Here is an 18,196-nt window from a genome sequence, read left to right as displayed (position 1 = left end):
CACTGTGCAATTTTATTGTAAATATAGTGCAAAGGAATGAAGCAGTTGCCCATAGCAACCCAGATTTCACCTTCCACAATATATACAGATATATATATATATATATATTCTCACACATATAGTTTATATCTACACAGATAAGTATATATATATACGCACACACACACACACACATATATATATTTTATTCTTGCAGGTGACTATTACACACATGTTGTTTGCACTGCTGCTAACTGAGTGCTCTGACTTTCCCTGCAGCACAGGAGCAGGAAATAGGCGGAGCATGCGCACACAGGTTTCTGGCCGCCGTGCAGCGTTGCATTGTGGGAGTTGTAGTCCCAGAGCAGAGCAGTCAGTGTGGAGCTGTTGCTGTTGCTGCGTGGTAAGACGTGTTGCACCTCGGCTCCTGCGCTTTTGTTAACCCTTTATCTCCTGCTGTCTGTCATCTGTCTGCAGCTGCTGGTAGGGGAAGGTGGTGGGAGCTGAAGCTGCTGCTGCTGCTGCTGCTGCTCCTCCTCACAGGGGTCCCATAAGTTTAGGGAGTCCACGAGGAGAGCTCAGTGTGTGGGGAGGAGGAGGATGCCTGGACTTGTCTGATTCCTATCGTGCACCTAGTACTGGTGTATACTGGTATAGCGAGGATAACTGGCACATATCAGGGTGACAGCACAATTCCTATAATTCGGAACACAACACATTCCGGATAACTGGACAGTTACAGAAAAGTTCTGCTCCAGAGCGGTGCGTGTACGGCGGGCTAAACTTGTACGTGTACCATAATGATGGCAGAAACCCAATTTATTTATTTTTAATCAAATTTGGGTGAGAAACCTGCGATCGGTCCACGCCTCGTGGTTTATACACGGATTCTTCATGGTTGATTATGGCATATCTGCTGCGCTTTACAGCGACAGCGGCTGAGGCTTCTCAATGGCGAAATATGTCTGTAATGGAAATTGACAGGAGCTGCAGGATGAAGAGCGGCACGGCAATTGTTTTTGCAGGTGTAAGCGCGAATTTCACTTTTTAAAATGTCAAAGGTAGAATGTGTGTCTCTGCCCCTTCTTGTTCGCAGTCTTATCCTCAGAGGCAGGGCCGGCTCCAGGTTTTCGTGGGCACCGGTTCAAAGAGTCTCATTGGGCCAATTTAACACCTGACAGGATTCATGATGCACAGATACGGCAGAGAAATATAGGTATAGTACAATGCCACAGATTACACTTCTTACATTACATGAGTGATATCTATTGTAAATTCTACAAAGCTCAGAAACCAGCAGATCTTCGCAGCGCACAGTATAGTCCTCCATACAGTATAATGGGCACCGCATAGTCCTCCATACAGTATAAAGGGCACCACATAGTCCTCCATACAGTATAAAGGGCACCACATAGTTCTCCATACAGTATTATGGATACCACATAGTCCTCCATACAGTATTATAGGCCGCACATAGTCCTCCATACATTATAATGGGCACCACATAGTCCTCCATACAGTATAAAGGGCACCACATAGTCCTCCATACATTATAATGGGCACCACATAGTCCTCCATACAGTATTATGGATACCACATAGTCCTCCATACAGTATAATGGGCACCACATAGTCCTCCATACATTATAATGGGCACCACATAGTCCTCCATACAGTATTATGGATACCACTTAGTCCTCCATACAGTATAATGGGCACCACATAGTCCTCCATACAGTATAATGGACCCCATATATTGCTTCATACAGAATATTGGACTCCAGTATAATGCCCGTACAGTGTAATGGACCCCATAAATTTCTTCATACAGAATAATGGACCCCATATAATACTCCATACAGAATGGGGCCATATATTGCTCCATACAGAATGGGCTTTATATAATATTCCATGCAGAATGGGCCCCATATAGTCCTCCATACAGTATTATGGGCACCACATAGTCCTCCATACAGTTTTATGAGCATCATATAGTCCTCCATACAGTATAATGGGCACCACATAGTCCTCCATACAGTATAATGGGCACCACATAGTCCTCCATACAGTATAATGGGCACCACATAGTCCTCCATACAGTATAATGGGCACCACATAGTCCTCCATACAGTATTATGGATACCACATAGTCTTCCATACAGTATTATGGGCACCACATAGTCCTCCATACAGTATAATGGGCACCACATAGTCCTCCATACAGTATTATGGATACCACATAGTCCTCCATACAGTATTATGGGCACCACATAGTCCTCCATACAGTATTATGGGCACCACATAGTCCTCCATACAGTATACTGGGGACCACATAGTCCTCCATACAGTATTATGGATACCACATAGTCCTCCATACAGTATTATGGGCACCACATAGTCCTCCATACAGTGTTATAAGCACCACATAGTCCTCCATACAGTATTATGGGCACCACATAGTCCTCCATACAGTATTATGGGCACCACATAGTCGTCCATACAGTATTATCATTATGGGCACCTCATAGTCCTCCATACATTATAATGGGCACCACATAGTCCTCCATACAGTATAATGGACCCCATATATTGCTTCATACAGAATATTGGACTCCCGTATAATGCCCGTACAGTGTAATGGACCCCATAAATTTCTTCATACAGAATAATGGACCCCATATATTGCTCCATACAGAATGGGCTTTATATAATATTCCATGCAGAATGGGCCCCATATAATAATCCATACAGATTGGACCCCATATATTGCTCCATAGAGATTGGGCCCCATATAATGCTCCATACAGAATGCTCCATATAATTTTCCATTCAGAATGCTCAATACAGTAAGGAGTATAATACTCAATACAGAATGGACCCCATATATTGCTCCATACAATATGAGCCCCATATAATACTCCTTACAGACTGTTCCCCATATAATATTCTATACAGAATGGGCCCCATATATTGCTCCATACTGTATGGGCTTCATATAATACTCCATACTGATTGTAGCCCATATGCTCCATACAGAATGGGTTCTATATATTACTCCATACAGTATGGGCCCATAAAATACGCCATACTTATTGGGGCCCATATAATGCTCCATGCAGAATGTGCCCGATATAATACTCCATACATAAATGCTTTATAAAGAATGGGTCCCATATAATGCTCCATGCAGAAAGGACCCCATATAATGCTCCATACAAAATGTACTCCATATACTGCTCTATACAGAATGGGCCCCATATTTTGCTCCATACAGAATTGGCCCAATATATTGCTCCATGCATAAAAAAATGAAATACTCGCCTCTCTGGCATTCCCAAGAACAGTCTATCAGTGGTGGACAGTTTTCTAGGTTTGGAGCGCAGCTATAGAGCTTGGAAGCGCTGCTCTGAAGCTAGCCAAAGTTTGGACCTAGCCAGCATCAGTGCCCCTGTGCTTCTCTAGTCCTGCAGAGGCAAACTTGCCTCTGCCTGCAACATGACCAATTTAAGAATCCTTAAGGCCAAGATGAGTTGAACGGTTATTATTTCCACAACGCATTTCGATGCTGGACTAGCGTCTTTTTCAAGTGAAAAAAAAAGCAATTGCATCCAGTATCAGTGCCCCTGTGTTTCTCCAGTGGTGCAGAGGCAAAGCTGCCTCTGCTTGCAACATGACCAATTTAAGAATACTTAGCACCAAGATGAGTTGAATGGTTTTTATTTCCAAAACGCATTTCAGTACTTGACTATCATCTTTTTCAAGTGAAAAAACAATTGCATCCAGAATCAGTGACCCTGCGCGTCTCCAGTGCTGCAGAGGCAAAGCTGCCTCTGCTTGTAACATGGAAGAGCTTACAGTTCGGACCAGCAGCACTATAATGATAATTGCACAGACTGCAAATCGATCAGCTAGCGCAAATCTGGGAAGCATAGCATCGGCTCCTGAAACGCATGAAAACAACCCTTTAATGAAAAATACTGGGGGTCTCAAAACCCTCACGTAAAACCTCTCTTTTAGCTCATTAAAGGTTCCTAACAATCTAATTGAAAGAATATACAAATGCATATATTTGCTTAGTGGGGCACGAAAACCCCGCTAATTAGATACTATGGTTTTCAAGACTTTTTTGCATTTGCTAAGGTCTGAGTAACCTATGGAATATTAAATATTTGTTGATGTGTTTAGGCAAACGCGCCATCAATCATGTTGACTAAGATGCATTAGTGGTAATGTACACACGAGACGTAATCATGATGGATTAGGTTGCGTTTTTTTTTCCTCTGCATTGAAATAGAAGACACCTTGTTTGTTTTGTTTTTTTTCACGAAGCGGTTAAACCCCCCCAAAGTTGCTTCGTCCTGCAAAATCCTATGCTAAACAGCGGCGTTCTGCCTTTATTTCCATTTTATAGATACTTTCCCTCGATCACTCTTACGAGGCCAGTTTGTTTGTCAGATAAAGTAATACAAATGGCCGTAGATTTGGCAGGAATGTTGCTGTTCGGAGCTGTTGATGGCGTGCCGTCTAATGCACTGTAGATACTATACCAATTCTGTTTTATTGTGCCAGTGCTGAAGCTGCAGTTTTCTGTATCAGTGATTCTAACCCGGCCATTGGTTTTTACAGATCCTATTCTGCAGGGGCAAAGTCGTAGCAAAGGTCTGTGGTCAGGCGAGGGCCCTGCCATCAGTAAAGCCATGTTCACACTTGGCGTAAAAGCTGCATTTTCTTTTCTGCTGTGTTGAACAGTTTAAGCAAAGTGGATGCAACTTCATGAAAACTCACGCCCAATATGTTCAGATATCCTGTTGAACTGTACAAATTTTTTTCGGTGCCTTTTTCACTATAACTTAAAAAATGCATTTAAAAAATGTCATTGCGTATGTTAGTGAAAAATCAATGAAAAACACATAAAAAAAACTGCATCAAACCTCCAAAAATAAAAGGGGAAAATGCATAAAAAATGCGGATTTTGGTGTTGACACCTGCATAAAAAAAAAAAAAAAAAAAAAAAAATCAGCATTCACGCAACGTTGAAACACGACCTAAAAATGTGTTCTTAGAAAAGATTCACAAACTTTGTAGAACTAGGTAAGTTTAGGTTTATTTTCATGTTCACAGGTAAACCGTACCCATGAATGGATTCAGATAAGACCCTACAGTGCTAAACTTATTCATACCCCACCCCAGACCAAAACTCCTAAAACGTGAAAGGGTTCCTAAAATTCCCAATTTAAGGCTATGTGCACACGTACAGGTTTTTTCGCGTTTTTTTCGCGTATTTTCGCTCTAAAAACTCTATAAAAACTCATAAAAAACGCATACATTATGCATTCTATCATTTAGAATGCATTCTGCATGTTTTGTGCACATGAATGCGTTTTTTTCCGCGAAAAAACGAATCGCGGTAAAAAAATGAGCATGTTCATTATTTTTGCGGATTTTCTGCGCAATTCTATGCATTTGGGGAAAAACGCACCAAAAACGCGTCAAGAACGCGTCAAAATCGCGGTAAAAACGCATGCGGATTTCTGGCAGAAATCTCCGGTTTTTGTCAGGAAAATTTCTGCAAGAAATCCTGACGTGTGCACATACCCTAAAAGCTATCCCTAAAAACCCTATCTTTAGGAAAAGGAGATAACTTACTGGACCCCAGTGATCTCGCAAGTAGGACTGTGCAGAACCCCATCTGAATGGTGCAGACGTCGAGCTTGAGCACCTCGGCTCCATTCATTCTCTGTGGAACTGCTGGAGAAAGCGGAGTACAGTCCTTGGCTATACCTGGTTATACCTGGCTGTCCCACAGTAGACTATGAATGAAGCGGAGCCGTGCATGCTCCACCTCTTATCAGTTCAAACAGAGATAGAGCCCCATTCTTCAGATCGTTGGGTGTCCTAGTGTTTGGACCCTCAGCGATCAGTAAGTCCCCTACCCTTTGGATTAAGGTGACTTTTGGGAAAACTCTTTTAATATAGACACCAGAATGGGCCCGTGGAAAATTGAGTCCCCAACCTCCCAAAATATAGACGCTGGAGAAGCACATAAAATTAATTCAATGCTTGATAAAAAGAAAGGATAGGTGATCATTTGCAGATTGATAGGAGTCTGACCACAGGGACCACCCTGATTTTGAGATCAGGGCTCTGAAATGTTTCTTCAGAACAGATCCCCAGTATAGGAGTCGGAGTACAGGGACCACCACTGATCTTGAGATCAGGGCTCTGAAATGCTTCTTCAGAACAGATCCCCAGTATAGGAGTCGGAGCACAGCAACCACCACCACTGATCTTGAGATCAGGGCTCTGAAATGCTTCTTCAGAACAGATCCCCAGTATAGGAGTCGGAGCACAGGGACCACCACTGATCTTGAGATCAGGGCTCTGAAATGCTTCTTCAGAACAGATCCCCAGTATAGGAGTCGGAGCACAGGAACCACCACCACTGATCTTGAGATCAGGGCTCTGAAATGCTTCTTCAGAACAGATCCCCAGTATAGGGGTCGGAGCACAGGGACCACCACTGATCTTGAGATCAGGGCTCTGAAATGCTTCTTCAGAACAGATCCCCAGTATAGGAGTCGGAGCACAGGGACCACCACTGATCTTGAGATCAGGGCTCTGAAATGCTTCTTCAGAACAGATCCCCAGTATAGGAGTCGGAGCACAGGAACCACCACCACTGATCTTGAGATCAGGGCTCTGAAATGCTTCTTCAGAACAGATCCCCAGTATAGGGGTCGGAGCACAGGGACCACCACTGATCTTGAGATCAGGGCTCTGAAATGCTTCTTCAGAACAGATCCCCAGTATAGGAGTCGGAGCACAGGGACCACCACTGATCTTGAGATCAGGGCTCTGAAATGCTTCTTCAGAACAGATCCCCAGTATAGGAGTCGGAGCACAGGAACCACCACCACTGATCTTGAGATCAGGGCTCTGAAATGCTTCTTCAGAACAGATCCCCAGTATAGGGGTCGGAGCACAGGGACCACCACTGATCTTGAGATCAGGGCTCTGAAATGCTTCTTCAGAACAGATCCCCAGTATAGGAGTCGGAGCACAGGGACCACCACCACTGATCTTGAGATCAGGGCTCTGAAATGCTTCTTCAGAATGGATCCCCAGTATAGGAGTCTGAGCACAGGGACCACCACTGATCTTGAGATCAGGGTTCTCAAAATGCTTCTTCAGAACGGATCCCCAATATATCACCTATCTTTTAGATACTAATAACTTTTAATAATGGGAATGCAATAACCCTTCAGAGCTGTGGTGTCCAACCTGAGGCTGTCCCACAGTGGCAAAACAGTCATTGGTGGTCTTAGCATGCCGGTAGTTGTAGTATTGGAACATCCGGTGAGTGACAAGGTGAAGACCATTTCTTTAAAATAACGTGGCTGCAGAGTTTTGGAGTTAAAAAAAAAAATAATGCTCATGATTAAAAAAACATTGGAAAGTTTTGTAGCCAAAACTTGGAGTTGATTTAAAAAATAAATAAATAAAAAGGATGAGATTTCTGAAATCTCATAGACTTTGCTGGTAAAATGAAGTTTAAAATTTGCATTAAAAAATGCTGCAAAAACGCAACGTGTGAATATAACCTAAGATTGTGGTGTTTGCAGAGCTGATTACAGGCAAACCATATGTATTTTTAGATGATTTTCCTGGATTTGCTCAGAATTTGGTGGAAAATGCGGGCAGCTTTGACCCACCGCACCCTCTCACCCCAGAAACTTCACATTAAAGTGTCCTTAGTATGGTTTGGAATTGTATATACGGTAACCCCTATTTTTTTCCTATTATGTCTGTATAAATATATGAGGTTATGCACACAATTAATCTTCCCTCCTGGGTACAATATTCCCAAATGATCCGTTGGTATCTAAGCCTCAATAACAAACAAACACAATTCCGTTTTTACAAAATGATTCCCATTAGAATCTTTTCGCAGTATTAATAAACCACCTATGTATATTTCTATTGTTTTATCTGTTCATCTGTTACATTTAATTACTTTTCTGATCACTCGGGTCTCTTTGTAGTTGAGGAGCAGCTGCTGTTTGCTCCCACCCATCTTCATTGATCATCTCAAACCCGGGAATGTTGCGTCCTGATGCTCGGCGTGATACATTATGTTCCAGTGACAGAAATCAGGCTTAAGCATCGGCTGTATGACAGATTCATGCATCCTTCACTGCTTCTTTTCCATGCGGCGGCGCCTTTGAAAGGGTTATTTTGCCACTCATGCATTTAGGCTTGCATATCAGGTCAGCAGGAATATGAAAGCACTGACTCGACGGCGCTGCCCCGTAGTTGATGTGGAAATGTTGATAAACTAATGGGGTATGAAATGTGGGCACTTTATATTATTTGCATACAGTCTCTGAGGAGGTATGAAGCAAGCATAACGTGAACAGAATCTCCAGCCGCTTCCTAGGTAGCAAAGGTTTATACCTGCTCGCGTTCATACATCCTAATGACGCACGTGGCGAGTTCCACTCCTACGCACCGCGTACCGATTTACGTTCTCTATGAGTTAGTATTTAAGAGACATTTTATTTGCATTTCTCTTGAAGTGGTTTTCGAAAACCTCTGTTCCCCGGCCAGAGTTTGTTTTAAAAACCCTCCCCTGAGACTGCGCCTCTGCTCCCCGGGTCTGTTAGGGTGCATTCATATTGCATTTATCTTCACGTTCGTGGGTCCTGTCGGGTCTTATGCCTAAACCCTCCAGAAAACTGGATTCGGATGGGTCCATAGCTGAGCTCAGCAATTCTGCCCGAGTTGACGGCACAATCTGCAGAGTTCACTAATTGTCTGCAGCACTGTCAATCAGACATTCACACAGAAACAGACGGCGAAGACTCAATGCTGCATATAAAGCACTATTTTCTTAAAACAAACTATTGTTGGGGGAAACCTGGTTTTCTGAAACCAGAAAACCCCTTTTTAGTGATTTACTTAAAACTTGTGTCCCAATTGGGCAACTCTCATTCATACAGATTTGTCCAACCTTTCCTTTTCTTAAATTTGAGCTCTTAATATCCCACAAAACACATTCTATACATTATGCTACCTTTCCCCTCAAATCCATTTTGCTCAGACAAGATTGACTGCTACTATGATAAAGTGTCATATGACACAGTCCATTATACTCTATAGAGAGGGGAGGAGGAGAAAGGAGCAGAGTGAGGAAACAGGCAGTGGGAGACACAGAAAGATCGTGCTGAGCTTTATAACAAGTCTTTTACCTCACCCCAAAGCTGGATTAATATGTACACTGATCACTGTTGCTCAGTAATGTCCTTCTTACTGCTGCTGCTTCTTTCTGTGTGCTAAAAAATGAATGACGAAATAAAGAGTAGGAACCCTTCCCGTCTGTATGTGGTTGTATTGGAGACATCACAACAGCTAGTTCAACACCACCAGGTCAGAGAAGATTTCAAATTAAAAATAGAGCCTGACAAGGAATAAAGAGATGAAAATGCAGGATACAAGTCATATAATGGCTAGAAATGCAGCTATTCCTCATGCACTGACCGTATTGCTTGTTCCGAAAAGTTACTTGAAAGTACGGATTATCTGATTCATGCTGCCTAAATCACTAGCAGGATAAATTGGACACGGGCTGAGTTACTGAACTGCTGTATGTGCTACTCTAAAATGCTGCGTTGTTTTAGAGAAAACTTGCTTTGTAAAGTTGGCCGGGGACTGTGAGTCTCGAAGGACTAGTCCAAAGACGATCCCCAACGACTTCTACGTGCCCCAGTCCCAATGACTGAACGGTCTCCCAATGATTGACAGGTCTTTCCCTAAGCACGGTGTAGGGAGAATTCGCCGGGTTGAGGTTGGTTGTTTTCAAAATGTATGTCAACCAACAACTTTACAGTACTCTAGTTTTTGTTTTTGTTCAGAACTTTTACCACCCATCCGTGGCAATTGTCTACGTCTAAAAGGGTTGTTTGGCAGTTGAAGAAAGTATAATAACTGCGCCAAATATTCCAATTTAAAAAACTGCCATCGCTCACCTATTAAAATTCCAGTGGGACTTCCTGACCGTCTCTTTTGTCCTGGAGCAATGCCATGCTATATATCCATGTGACCGCCGTCTCGATAATGATTTCTTCATGTACTGCAAGGAGAACATGGACACCTGTGATCAGCTTCAGTGGTTCATGTGGATATATGACATGTCATCGCTCCAGGAAAATAAACGCCTGCGGGGAGCATGCGTACCAATGTGGTGGGGGCTTTATTTATTGTGAGGTACATTTTTACCTCTACAGTAATTTCTTCAAATGTTGGACTGGACAGCCCCTTAAGGGGTTATACCTAACCTGTGAAGCCATCACCTATCACAGGATAGGTGATCACTTGTGGATTGGTGGGGTCCAACCTCTTTCCGATCCTGAGGCTATAAAATGCCTCGTCATGACATGAGCGCATAAGTGCCTCCGCTCTGGGGGGCAGCTGAGGGAAGCAGAGTGCCTTTTTCCCGGCAGTGATGCCTGCGGTAGCGGACTTTCAGTCCTTTCGTAGGAAATATCAAGGAGTCTTTTGCTATTGCTTAGGTGGCTGATAACAGGCAATATTAAATTTAATTAAAAACTAAACGTTACATAGTAACATAGTAACATAGTTAGTAAGGCCGAAAAAAGACATTTGTCCATCCAGTTCAGCCTATATTCCATCATAATAAATACCCAGATCTACGTCCTTCTACAGAACCTAATAATTGTATGATACAATATTGTTCTGCTCCAGGAAGACATCCAGGCCTCTCTTGAACCCCTCGACTGAGTTCGCCATCACCACCTCCTCAGGCAAGCAATTCCAGATTCTCACTGCCCTAACAGTAAAGAATCCTCTTCTATGTTGGTGGAAAAACCTTCTCTCCTCCAGACGCAAAGAATGCCCCCTTGTGCCCGTCACCTTCCTTGGTATAAACAGATCCTCAGCGAGATATTTGTATTGTCCCCTTATATACTTATACATGGTTATTAGATCGCCCCTCAGTCGTCTTTTTTCTAGACTAAATAATCCTAATTTCGCTAATCTATCTGGGTATTGTAGTTCTCCCATCCCCTTTATTAATTTTGTTGCCCTCCTTTGTACTCTCTCTAGTTCCATTATATCCTTCCTGAGCACCGGTGCCCAAAACTAGGAGATTTCAGGAGATTTTAGGAGATTTCAGTATAAAAAAAAATGCTTCCATATTCCGTTCTTCAAAAATACAAAAAAAAAAAAATACTATATTAAAGGACTTGATGGATAATATATGGGGAAGTGGAGATCATAGATCTGATCTTCCCCTGTAAAGAGAAAAATGCCGGCACTTGTGTGAAAGGCTGGCACTCTGATTATCTGCAGCATTAAGGCGCTGTTTATTTATATGCCATGTTTTTACAGGCTCCATTATGTCTTACAGTAGATCGTTATCCGCAGATCAAAGTTCTGCTGCTCCGCGATGAGCGGGGACTTCAGCGAGCTTCATCTGTTGATTATGACTCATTACAGATGATAGATGACCCGCTGAACCCTGAAATTCCTGTTTTTGCTCTAGGAAAAATATATTTAGAGAGAAATCTCCTAGCCCGTGATATTATGCTCTGAAGCCCAGAGCCCATTTTTCTCATGCAGCACATTATATATACGTGGCGGCGGCGGTGATAACATTGACATGCTCCGTATATGACATTTGGGCTTATCGTTCGCTGACAGTATTTATCATTTGCACTTTTTTTCCCCCCCTTTTTTTTTCGTAGGCAGAGCTTCGTCATTGACTACAAGAGCGGCTGCTGGACCTGTACTAAAAGTAAGTTTCAGCGGGCTCGTCGCCCCCCGCAGGTGCACTGTAAATGCTTTACAAGAGAGTTCACGTAACGAGATTTGGTATTCCCCGGCGTCCAGCGGTTGGTGTTAAGTCCCCACTTGACATGATTGATGCTGCTGTGTAAATTGTACTCAGTCTGACATGGCCGGTAATAGGCATCACTATTCCTTTTTTTTTCTTCTTACTATGGATCTGTCTTTTTCAAGTATAGAAAAAATTCCGTATATTAAAGAGCTGTTTCGAAAAGCCGCAGCCGCCGATGCCACCATGTTTGGTACCTGCACAGATTGAGCTGCTCTCCACCATGGACGCCATCCGTCTTGATCTTCCTAGAACGACGGGACTGCAGGGTAGACGCTTGGAGCATGTTCACACCTGCAATGAAAATCAGGACAGAATATTTGCTGCATCGTCGATGATACTTTACAAACGCCGTGGAGAAAATCCACATCATAAATTGACCGATGCTGCAAATGTCACATCCGCAGTATGACAATTTATGCAACTGTGTATAAAAGAAGCCATGATGCTGCTGCGGATCTAGCGTCAGGAGGACCCAAACTGCCAAGAACACACTTGATTTCAATGGGATTTGATCAGGTGCTTGTATTCTTGTTGTGCATTTACTGGTATGGTGGTCCAAGGGGTAGCGATTCTCCTCGAAGAGAGTGATATGTCAAGCCTGATATGCCAAGATGAGGAGACTTTAACCCCTTCAAGACCCAGCCTATTTTGACCTTAAAGACCTTGCCGTTTTTTGCAATTCTGACCAGTGTCCCTTTATGAGGTAATAACTCAGGAACGCTTCAACGGATCCTAGCGGTTCTGAGATTGTTTTTTCGTGACATATTGGGCTTCATGTTAGTGGTAAATTTAGGTCAATAAATTCTGCATTTATTTGTGATAAACACGGAAATTTGGCGAAAATTTTGAAAATTTCGCAATTTTCACATTTTGAATTTTTATTCTGTTAAACCAGAGAGATATGTGACACAAAATAGTTAATAAATAACATTTCCCACATGTTTACTTTACATCAGCACAATTTTGGAAACAAAATTTTTTTTTGTTAGGAAGTTATAAGGGTTAAAATTCGACCAGCGATTTGTCATTTTTACAACGAAATTTACAAAACCATTTTTTTTAGGGACCACCTCACATTTGAAGTCAGTTTGAGGGGTCTATATGGCTGAAAATACCCAAAAGTGACACCATTCTAAAAACTGCACCCCTCAAGGTACTCAAAACCACATTCAAGAAGTTTATTAACCCTTCAGGTGCTTCACAGCAGCAGAAGCAACATGGAAGGAAAAAATGAACATTTAACTTTTTAGTCACAAAAATTATCTTTTAGCAACAATTTTTTTATTTTCCCAATGGTAAAAGGAGAAACTGAACCACGAACGTTGTTGTCCAATTTGTCCTGAGTACGCTGATACCTCATATGTGGGGGTAAACCACTGTTTTGGCGCACGGCAGGGCTTGGAAGGGAAGGAGCGCCATTTGACTTTTTGAATCAAAAATTGGCTCCACTCTTTAGCGGACACCATGTCACGTTTGGAGAGCCCCCGTGTGCCTAAAAATTGGAGCTCCCCCACAAGTGACCCCATTTTGGAAACTAGACGCCCCAAGGAACTTATCTAGATGCATAGTGAGCACTTTGAACCCCCAGGTGCTTCACAAATTGATCCGTAAAAATGAAAAAGTACTTTTTTTTCACAAAAAAATTCTTTTAGCCTCAATTTTTTCATTTTCACATGGGCAACAGGATAAAATGGATCCTAAAATGTGTTGGGCAATTTCTCCTGAGTACACCAATACCTCACATGTGGAGGTAAACCACTGTTTGGGCACATGGTAAGGCTCGGAAGGGAAGGAGCGCCATTTGACTTTTTGAATGAAAAATTATTTCCATCGTTAGCGGACACCATGTCGCGTTTGGATAGCTCCTGTGTGCCTAAACATTGGCGCTCCCCCACAAGTGACCCCATTTTGGAAACTAGACCCCCCAAGGAACTAATTTAGATGCCTAGTGAGCACTTTAAACCCTCAGGTGCTTCACAAATTGATCTGTAAAAATGAAAAAGTAATTTTTTTCACAAAAAAATTCTTTTCGCCTCAATTTTCTAATTTTCACATGGGCAGTAGGATAAAATGGATCATAAAATTTGTTGGGCAATTTCTCCCGAGTACGCCGATACCTCATATGTGGGGGTAAACCACTGTTTGGGCACTCGGCAGGGCTCGGAAGAGAAGGCGTGCCATTTGACTTTTTGAATGGAAAATTAGCTCCAATTGTTAGCGGACACCATGTCGCGTTTGGAGAGCCCATGTGTGCCTAAACATTGGAGCTCCCCCACAAGTGACCCCATTTTGGAAACTAGACCCCCCAAGGAACTTATCTAGATGCATATTGAGCACTTTAAACCCCCAGGTGCTTCACAGAAGTTTATAACGCAGAGCCATGAAAATAAAAAATAATTTTTCTTTCCTCAAAAATGATTTTTTAGCCTGGAATTTCCTATTTTGCCAAGGATAATAGGAGAAATTGGACCCCAAATATTGTTGTCCAGTTTGTCCTGAGTACGCTGATACCCCATATGTGGGGGTAAACCACTGTTTGGGCACACGGCAGGGCTCGGAAGGGATGGCACGCCATTTGGCTTTTTAAATGGAAAATTAGCTCCAATCATTAGCGGACACCATGTCACGTTTGGAGAGCCCCTGTGTGCCTAAACATTGGAGATCCCCCAGAAATGACACCATTTTAGAAACTAGACCCCCAAAGGAACTAATCTAGATGTGTGGTGAGGACTTTGAACCCCCAAGTGCTTCACAGAAGTTTATAACGCAGAGCCATGAAAATAAAAAAAAAAATTATTTTCTCAAAAATGATCTTTTAGCTTGCAATTTTTTATTTTCCCAAGGGTAACAGGAGAAATTGACCCCAAAAGTTGTTGTCCAGTTTCTCCTGAGTACGCTGATACCCCATATGTGGGGGTAAATCACTGTTTGGGCACATGCCGGGGCTCGGAAGTGAAGTAGTGACGTTTTGAAATGCAGACTTTGATGGAATGCTCTGTGGGCGTCACGTTGCGTTTGCAGAGCCCCTGATGTGGCTTAACAGTAGAAACCCCCCACAAGTGACCCCATTTTGGAAACTAGACCCCCAAAGGAACTTATCTAGATGTGTGGTGAGCACTTTGAACCCCCAAGTGCTTCATAGAAGTTTATAATGCAGAGCCGTGAAAATAATAAATACGTTTTCTTTCCTCAAAAATAATTATTTAGCCCAGAATTTTTTAATTTTCCCAAGGGTAACAGGAGAAATTTGACCCCAATATTTGTTGTCCAGTTTCTCCTGAGTACGGTGATACCCCATATGTGGGGGTAAACTACTGTTTGGGCACATGCCGGGGCTTGGAATTGAAGTAGTGACGTTTTGAAATGCAGACTTTGATGGAATGCTCTGCGGGCGTCACGTTGCGTTTGCAGAGCCCCTGATGTGCCTAAACAGTAGAAACCCCCCACAAGTGACCCCATTTTGGAAACTAGACCCTGAAAGGAACTTATCTAGATGTGTGGTGAGCACTTTGAACCCCCAAGTGCTTCATAGAAGTTTATAATGCAGAGCCGTGAAAATAATAAATACGTTTTCTTTCCTCAAAAATAATTATTTAGCCCAGAATTTTTTATTTTCCCAAGGGTTACAGGAGAAATTGGACCCCAAAAGTTGTTGTCCAGTTTCTCCTGAGTACGCTGATACCCCATATGTGGGGGTAAACCACTGTTTGGGCACACGTCGGGGCTCAGAAGGGAAGTAGTGACTTTTGAAATGCAGACTTTGATGGAATGGTCTGCGGGTGTCACGTTGCGTTTGCAGAGCCCCTGGTGTGCCTAAACAGTAGAAACCCCCCACAAGTGACCCCATTTTAGAAACTAGACCCCCCAAGGAACTTATCTAGATATGTGGTGAGCACTTTGAACCCCCAAGTGCTTCACAGACGTTTACAACGCAGAGCCGTGAAAATAAAAAATCATTTTTCTTTCCTCAAAAATTATGTTTTAGCAAGCATTTTTTTAGATTCACAAGGGTAACAGGAGAAATTGGACCCCAGTAATTGTTGCGCAGTTTGTCCTGAGTATGCTGGTACCCCATATGTGGGGGTAAACCACTGTTTGGGCACACGTCAGGGCTCGGAAGTGAGGGAGCACCATTTGACTTTTTGAATACGAGATTGGCTGGAATCAATGGTGGCGCCATGTTGCGTTTGGAGACCCCTGATGTGCCTAAACAGTGGTAACCCCTCAATTCTACCTCCAACACTAACCCCAACACACCCCTAACCCTAATCCCAACTGTAGCCATAACCCTAATCACAACCCTAACCGCAACACACCCCTAACCACAACCCTAACCCCAACACACCCCTAACCCTAACCACAACCCTAATTCCAACCCTAACCCTAAGGCTATGTGCCCACGTTGCGGATTCGTGTGAGATATTTCCGCACCATTTTTGAAAAATCTGCGGGTAAAAGGCACTGTGTTTTACCTGCGGATTTTCCGCGGATTTCCAGTGTTTTTTGTGCGGATTTCACCTGCGGATTCCTATTGAGGAACAGGTGTAAAACGCTGCGGAATCCGCACAAAGAATTGACATGCTGCGGAAAATACAACGCAGCGTTTCCGCGTGGTATTTTCTGCACCATGGGCACAGCGGATTTGGTTTTTCATATGTTTACATGGTACTGTAAACCTGATGGAACACTGCTGCGAATCCGCAGCCAAATCCGCACCGTGTGCACATAGCCTAATTCTAAAGGTATGTGCACACGCTGCGGAAAACGCTGCGGATCCGCAGCAGTTTCCCATGAGTGTACAGTTAAATGTAAACCTATGGGAAACAAAAATCGCTGTACACATGCTGCGGAAAAACTGCACGGAAACGCAGCGGTTTACATTCCGCAGCATGTCACTTCTTTGTGCGGATTCCGCAGCGGTTTTACAACTGCTCCAATAGAAAATCGCAATTGTAAAACCGCAGTGAAATGCGCAGAAAAAAACGCGGTAAATCCGCCATAAATCTGCAGCGGTTTAGCACTACGGATTTATCAAATCCGCAGCGGAAAAATCCGCAGAGGACCAGAATACGTGTGCACATTCCTAACCCTAACCCTAGCCCTAACCCTAACCCTAACCCTACCCCTAACCCTACCCCTAACCCTACCCCTAGCCCTACCCCTAACCCTACCCCTAACCCTAACCCTACCCCTAACCCTAACCCTACCCCTAACCCTAACCCTACCCCTAACCCTAACCCTATTCTAACAGTGGAAAAAAAAAAAATTCTTTATTTTTTTATTGTCCCTACCTATGGGGGTGACAAAGGGGAGGGGGTAATTTATTATTTTTTTTATTTTGATCACTGAGATAGATTATATCTCAGTGATCAAAATGCACTTTGGAACGAATCTGCCGGCCGGCAGATTCGGCGGGCGCACTGCGCATGCGCCCGCCATTTTGGAAGATGGCGGCGCCCGGGAGAAGACGGACGGGACCACGGCTGGATCGGTAAGTATGATAGGGTGGGGGGGGACCACGGGGGGGGGGATCGGAGCACGGGGGGGGGAATCGGAGCGCGGGAGGGGTGGAACGGAGCGCGGGGGGCGTGGAACGGAGCACGGGGGGGCTGGAATGGAGCACGGGGGGGTGGAACGGAGCACCGGGGGGGGTGGATCGGAGTGCAGGGGGGGTGATTGGAGCACGGGGGGGTGATTGGAGCACGGGGGGAGCGGGCACGAGCACGGGGGGGAGCGGAGCACTGGACGGAGGGGAGCCGGAGCAGTGTACCGGCCAGATCGGTGGCTTGGGGCGGCGATCGGTGGGGTGTGGTGGGGGCACACTAGTATTTCCAGCCATGGCCGATGATATTTCAGCATCGGCCATGGCTGGATTGTAATATTTCACCCGTTATAATGGGTGAAATATTACAAATCGCTCTGATTGGCAGTTTCACTTTCAACAGCCAATCAGAGCGATCGTAGCCACGAGGGGGTGAAGCCACCCCCCCTGGGCTAAACTACCACTCCCCCTGTCCCTGCAGATCGGGTGAAATGGGAGTTAACCCTTTCACCCGATCTGCAGGGACGCGATCTTTCCATGACGCCGCATAGGCGTCATGGGTCGGAATGGCACCGACTTTCATGACGCCTACGTGGCGTCATGGGTCGGGAAGGGGTTAAAGCTTTGCAATGCTTTTGTGGGAAATATGCAGATTGCCTGTTCAGAGAGGAAGAGGACTAGAACTCCTGCGGCACCCATAGGAAGTAGCAATCATAAAAGTCAATATTGGCTCTCTAACAAGCCTTGTCACATGATGTAGGA

General features: G+C 43.9%; 1 protein-coding gene across 2 annotated transcripts in view; it reads left to right on the top strand.

The window, feature by feature from the left end:
- Positions 1-274: 274 nt before the first annotated feature.
- Positions 275-18,196, top strand: part of MGMT (O-6-methylguanine-DNA methyltransferase) — a 545,121-nt gene continuing 527,199 nt past the window's right edge. Inside the window, exons 1-2 of one of the 2 annotated variants that reach the window (XM_069753943.1) lie at positions 275-382; positions 11,741-11,790. The gene's annotated coding sequence lies outside the window, so the exon portion shown is untranslated. The remainder of the gene's footprint in view (positions 383-11,740; positions 11,791-18,196) is intronic. The other variant, XM_069753944.1, reaches the window with a different exon arrangement.

This window comes from Ranitomeya imitator, chromosome 2, assembly GCF_032444005.1.
Source record: "Ranitomeya imitator isolate aRanImi1 chromosome 2, aRanImi1.pri, whole genome shotgun sequence".
Taxonomy (NCBI): domain Eukaryota; kingdom Metazoa; phylum Chordata; class Amphibia; order Anura; family Dendrobatidae; genus Ranitomeya; species Ranitomeya imitator.
Note: the sequence above shows the minus strand (reverse complement) of the source record. Positions and strands in the feature narration are given on the sequence as shown.